Source organism: Grus americana, chromosome 9 (genome assembly GCF_028858705.1).
Source record: "Grus americana isolate bGruAme1 chromosome 9, bGruAme1.mat, whole genome shotgun sequence".
Classification (NCBI taxonomy): Eukaryota; Metazoa; Chordata; class Aves; order Gruiformes; family Gruidae; genus Grus; species Grus americana.
Window position 1 is genome coordinate 29,351,494 of NC_072860.1, and position 6,675 is coordinate 29,358,168.

Consider the following 6,675-nt stretch of genomic DNA (forward strand, 5'->3'; position numbering starts at 1 on the left):
ACACAGTGGATCTCTGCTGTATCTTCAAAGACAGGCAGCCCACGAACATCTGAAATTTTACCTTGTACAACCACGAAATCCCGTGAAGTGCGTGATACTGCCGTGTCCGGAGCTGTGCTGAACCGTTCGGAGCTACGGCTTCAGGTTAAGCGGCAATGCTGCATGGGCTGGTGTTCGCAGCCGCCGTCCTCGCAGAAGTGACCCAGCTGAAAGAAACCCAAGCCAGCGTTCATCCAGAGTGATTCCCTCACCTGGTTCATCGCAAGGCACACGGACGGTTGTGCGGGTGCAAGGACGCTGACGGAGCAGGGCCAGGGACATCTCGAGCCATCGCTGATGCTGAAGAAAGGTATTTGGAACCAGAGCCTGCGCCTGAGCTTTAGGCTTCATTGCGGAAACAGAAGGGTATAAAGCATTTTTCTCAGACTGGAGGGCCAGGCCTAATGTTTTTAGGCAAATATCTTTTTAAGGCGATGGTTGTAATGCTAAAATCCTATTTAAGTATATATGCAGTGCTTGAGTCGTGAGGTGCAACCGGCAGGGTTGTCAAGGATTCTCACGTGCCTTTTTCCCTGAAGGTGCCAGCAGGACTGAACGCAGGCAGGTGCTGTCCCTGGCAGATAGCGTGCTTGGGATTCGCGTTTGGAGCTTACCTCCCTTTTACCTAGTTTGGGATTTTTAATTTTTAACTTACAAAAACACCAGCAAAAACCTGAGACATTGAAAAGGCCTGGGAGGTGGGACAATATTTGAAAAATAAGTGAAGCACCAGGTGGGGAGTACAATAAGTCCTAGAATTGCAGAATGCTGAAATCAGCTCTTTGCCCTCTTAAAATGGGGGGGGGGGAAACCCAGTAATGGGGTCAAATCCATCTCTTTTCCACCCAAGCTTATCTAAAACCACAACACTGATTTCAGTAGAAATAGATCGGGTTCACATAGGGATGCATTTCATATCAGAATACATCAGATCCGTATTTCAGTCCTGTTCAGCTTATTGTACACAGTTAAGATGGCCTGTTTATAAAAATGCAAAGCAAAAAACCAAACAAACCAAGCTCTCCAAAACTGCTCTTAGGGAATTTTTCTTTTCTACATGTAGGAATTCATTTACTTTTGTAGGCAGCATGCCCTCTTGCTTTATGATCTGCCTGCTGTACGCTGACTTTGTGCAGTGACATGACACTTTGGCATGAAAGGCCTTTTATGAATCACATAGGACAATGAGAGGTGAGTATTTTATCATTCATTTAGCTACACACGTAGGACGTGTCCGTGCCACTCGTTCAGCTACAGCACACGGAGTTTTCCAAGTGAATTCTGTGGAAGTTTTCGTGTCTAACAGTGCTAGCAGGGGTATAAAATTTGCCATTAAGCTCAGTTCAGTGGCAGTACCTCTCATTTGGCATTTTGCCTTTAACAAGAACCTGAATCAAAGGTCTTGCAGAAGACAACTTTCTGTTGGATACGTACATGGCAGGGGGGTTGGAACTAGATGATCTTTAAGGTCCCTTCCAACCCAAACCATTCTGTGATTCTATATTAGAGAATAAAGACAGTTGGGCTTTGTTGGGGTTTTTGGTTATTAACTAGTTGATAAGTTAATTCTATTGCAATTACGTACTCATAGTCCAAACTCTTCTTACACGTCATAAACCACGCACAGTAGATAAACCAGCTGATACAAAGATGAGACATTTATGAGACATTCACAAATCTGAAAAAGTTCTTGGATTGCAGCAGAATGAGAAATACCGGTCTACTGACTGTCGGCCTGTAGAAGGAGGTGGAATAAGCGTGGGAGCTTGGTGCAGCAGTGTACAGGGAACTGCATCCTGTGTAGTACAGATACAGCAGAGACAGAGCTACAGCGATACGACTTACATGCAAACAACTAACAGCAAAGTTACCATGGAGCCCACCTTATATTGTACTAGTCAAGAAATTATCCAAAAAACTCCTAATGAAGGCCAGCTTTTATCCCATTCCTTATGTTGTCACAGCCTCTGCCATTTTTCATTTTACTTTCTTCCAGCTCTGCAAGGAAGCTCCATCACCTAAGTGACACACAAATAAAATGTCATACCTTTAAATCCTGGATGAAGGAGACACTGCTAAGAGTTATGATCGGCACTGCAGGAGGAGTACGTGCACCTTCTCTCTCACTAGTGTAAAACGTTAATGACGCTGAAAGCCAGCTCTAAACTACAGTTTTGAACAATCCGCCTGACCCCAGTAAAATAGGTCAGCGGACCAGTTAGTAACGTGGAAGGGGACCTGGCTCACGGTTTGTTTGGTGCTGGAGGTGCCACGGACAGAATGTTATCCTTCACTGTCGCCGTATGAATGTTGCTCGCACAAGACGCTGTGGGTCCCATCTTTCAAGAGTGGGTGACTGAATAGGTGGCGTGATTCGCATCAGCTCCATACCTCTGGCACCAGGAATTCCTATGGTGCCGAGAAACTAAGAACCCATGTAAACAACTCCCCTTCGCCCAAGAGTATCAGAAGTCCCTGGGATGATGCCAGAGACTCCTTTTATTCTTTAGTTGACCTTTTCTTTGGCAGACTAGTCTGTGTAGATGACTCGCCAGATATCAGAAGCCTACAGACTTTTTCTATTGGACTGTGCCACAGAGTTTGTGTTTCTCCATATTTGGGACTAAAAGGTTGATTTTATATTTATTTTGTGATTTCTGGAAACTGTGCTACATCATACAAGACTGTTTGCAGGAAAGACTGAATTAGAAATGCTCTAATTTTTAATAGCCCTCTTCACTGAAACATGTAAGTCATATGATTCATACGATGAATCAAGACCTGAATGTATCTTCCATAGATGTATTTTGAATTATGGCATATGCCACATTTTAGGATAACACACGTGGGTTTTTTGTTTAAAAGGAGAATATTTCACATCATATATACTTAAGCCACTTCAATAAAGGATGGCAAGAAATTATTGTCACCACTGCCGAAATAATCATATGCATTCTTTTGTGTATTAAGACGATCAGAGGATGGTTCCTTTGTGAGGACCACTCCTAGGAACAAACACGTTTGTAGTGCTGTGCAGACTCATGATTCCTGAGAAAATCACACTAGTTTACTTTGTAAAAAGAGTTTTATTCAGGTATTTAGTAAGACAAATTCTCAATGGCTTCTCAAGTTTGCATATATGTTACCGTTTAACCCCAGCCCCACGCAGCCGCTCACTCGCTCCCCCACAGTGGGACGGGGGAGAGAATCACAAAAGTGAGAAAACTCGTGGGTTGAGATAAAGGCAGTTTAATAGGTAAAGCGAAAGCTGCGTGCGCAGGCAAAGCAAACCCAGGAATTCATTCACCCCTTCCCGTGGCAGGCAGGTGCTCAGCCATCCCCAGGCAAGCCGGGCTCCATCACACGTAACGGTGACTTAAGACAAACGCCGTCACTCCAAACGTCCCCCCCTTCCTCCTTCTCCCCCAGCATCACATGCCGAGCATGACGCCATACGGTATGGAATATCCCTGGGGTCAGTGGGGTCAGCTCTCCCGGCTGTGTCCCCTCCCAACTCCTTGTGCACCCCCAGCCTACTCGCTGGTGGGGTGGTGTGAAGCAGAAAAGCCCTTGACTTGTGCAAGCACTGCTCAGCGGTAACTAACACATCCCTGTGGTATCTGCACTGCTTTCAGCACAAATCCAAAACATAGCCTCATCCAGGCTACCATGAAGAAGATTAACTCCATCCCAGCCAAAACCAGTGCAATATAACGCAACATGAATGAAGTCCACAGGTTCTTGGTGTGAAGAGCAGATCTAGCAGAGCAGGCTGGACAGTGACAGCGGTTGTTCCCAGCGGACTGGAAGATCCCTGTGCAGTCAGTGCTGTTGGCGCAGGCAGTTTTAGGAGGAGCCTGTAACTGATGATTCATTGAACAGTTTCTGGGGGTTGTGCTGTGTTTGTTTTTCTTGTTGTGTCTCTGTGATTCCTTTCTTAGCCGTCTTGCTAGGAGCAGTAGAGGCTGTGAACAGCATAAGCTGTTTGGTATACATTTGGAAAGCTTGGCCCTCTACATCCCACTCCATTCAGCCAGAGCAATCGGCTCTGTCGGGCTCTGGGAGCTTCCCGCTGCTTCGGCCTGTGTCGTATCCAACCTGGGAGCGGGATGTGCCTGTCCTCCTCCTCATGGAACAGAGACTGGTGGAGGCATTGCCACTGACTGTTCGTTGGGCCCCCAAGGGAGAGAGGAGCATCTGGTCCCGTGTGCGTAAAAGCAGCGTGCGCGTGACCACTGAGGAGAGCGTTTTGAAAGGCTCGTGCTCACAAATTTAACATTTCATTCCAAGAAGGACGGCAACAGAAAAGCGTAGGGAGCAACAAAGGCGGAAGTCCTGACTGACAGGACAGTCTACACGTAGTGTTCAGGGTTAGGCCAACGTAGTCAGTTTTCCCGGCTTTCTACAGCCTGCTATTGCTTCTGTGGCAAAGAGTCAGCACCTGAAAACTCTCCGTACTTCACCTGATATCTTAAATAGGCTTCCATGGCATTCCCAGTGGGTAGAGAGCATCTGTAACTTGGCTCCCAGTTATCGCATAGTGACTCAGTGACAGGCATAGGGAAAGTATTTGCTGTAGCTGGAACATAAATCTTACTTCTTATTTTTTTCCCCTTCTCTATCAGACTTGAACGTGGCTTTATTACAGTTGTGAATCCTGGCTTGCGGCAAGGGAAAAGGTTTAGATTGTAGTACATCCAGCACCCTGCCATCCTCATTTACTGCAAGTGGCTCAAAGGCAGATGCTTCTACCAGGCTCTTGGCAGGCTTTCATGCTGAGCTTCACATCAGTCCTGCTCTCTCCCTCTTGCTCCGCTCACCAACGCTGTCAGTATCACAGAGGCCACCCAGACTCCTCTGTTCAACTATATTCCTATTTATGTATGGCCTTTTTTAACTACTGCCAACCTTCATATGAGGGTTTAAGTGACACTTACTTGTCAGCAGGGACGGCTTAAGGGGAAGTAGCATCCAGCCCGAGCTGGAAAACAAAACTCAGATTGACTCAAGTCTTTTTCCAGGGAAAAACTGAGTGACTTGCATATTCAGATCCTCTCAAAATAGTTCTTCCCTTCCGTTCTAGCCCACATTTTCCAATTCTGGACATCTATGTGGGAGGAGGACCAGTGAGCCCATTGTCAAGCATTAGCCACAACCGCTTGTCCTGGAATAAATACTCCATTGTGAAGAGTCTGAGGGCTGGTAACTGGGGTGGAGCCAGTCTCTGAATGTTGTGTCACCCTGTCCTGTTCAACAGCATTTTCCTAGCAATTGTGGAGTCATGATGGAAGGCTCTCCTTTCTGGTGTGCTATGAGAGGGTGTTTCCTCCTCTCCTTATCTCCTAAGTCACACAGAGTCCATGCTGTGCAGATAAAGGTGAAATGACATATTTCCTTATGGAAGAATAATAGGAATGGAAGACCACTGAGATGATAGTTTTGGTAGTTTCAGGAGGATGTTAGCTATGATGATACCTCATCAGTTCTTTGCCTGGTTTCTTAAAAAACAGACAGGCAATGACCTGAAAACTGCGAGGAGACTGAGAAATGACAGGAACAGATAATTTGATAGATATAGAGGATAAATATAAATATGGCTATATGCCCTGTGGCTATATATAAACCTGCAGAGTGCATGGTAGCTGGTAGCTGTAAAGGAGAAAGTTCAATAATTGGAAGCAGTGATCCTGAAGCAGAACCAGATGTAGCATAGATGGTAACCTGAAAAGTAGAGTAAATTATCCTGGCTGCAGCATACACTAGTTAACCATCCTTTTCTCAGTACCTGGGCTAGACCACTGAGACACCACCAGTACTATTATCACAAGAAGTTCCTTTTTTTTTTGTTGCCATGGATTTCTTGCTAATCTTGGTAATCAGATTTTGATTTTGTTCAGATAGATGAACGTGGCTCAACATGTATTTTGATGTATCTATTAATTTTTAATTGTAGATCGGTGTGTCTGGATCAGTTCTTGTGTCAATGACTGAACTCATTAGACAGTTATAACTCAAGGTCATAAGTTCTTGCTCTTGTGATTTGTGTAGCTGCTTCCGTATTCTTAATGTAGTTTGGATATCTGGAGCTTCATAAGCTTCTGTGAGAAGTACTGATCTTGCCTCCAATTAAGCCAGGGAGGATTTTGCTACGATTTTATAGGTAGGATTGAATTTACAGTAGCATAGCTGAAACCAGGTCTGTTCAAGCCTCTGCTGCTGCAAGTAAATTTGTGTGTGTGTGTGTGTGTGTGTTGTGGTTCAGCCCCAGCCGGCAGCCGAGCACCACGCAGCCGCTTGCTCACCCGCCCCCCCTCCCCAGCGGGAGGGGGAGGAGAATCGGCAGAAAAAGGTAAAACTCGAAGGTTGGGATACAGACAATTTAATAAGACAGGAAAGGAAGAGAAAAATAACAACAATGCTAATAAAAGAATATACAAAGCAGGTGATACACGATGCAGTTTGCTCACCACCTGGAACTCGATGCCCAGCCCATCCCCCAGCAGTGATCCCTCTCCCCGTTATATACTGAGCATGACATCGTATGGTATGGAACACCTCTTTGGTCAGTTTGGGTCAGCTCCCCTGGCTGTGTCCCCTCCCAGCTTCTTGTGCAAGTTAACAAAAACCAGGACAGGG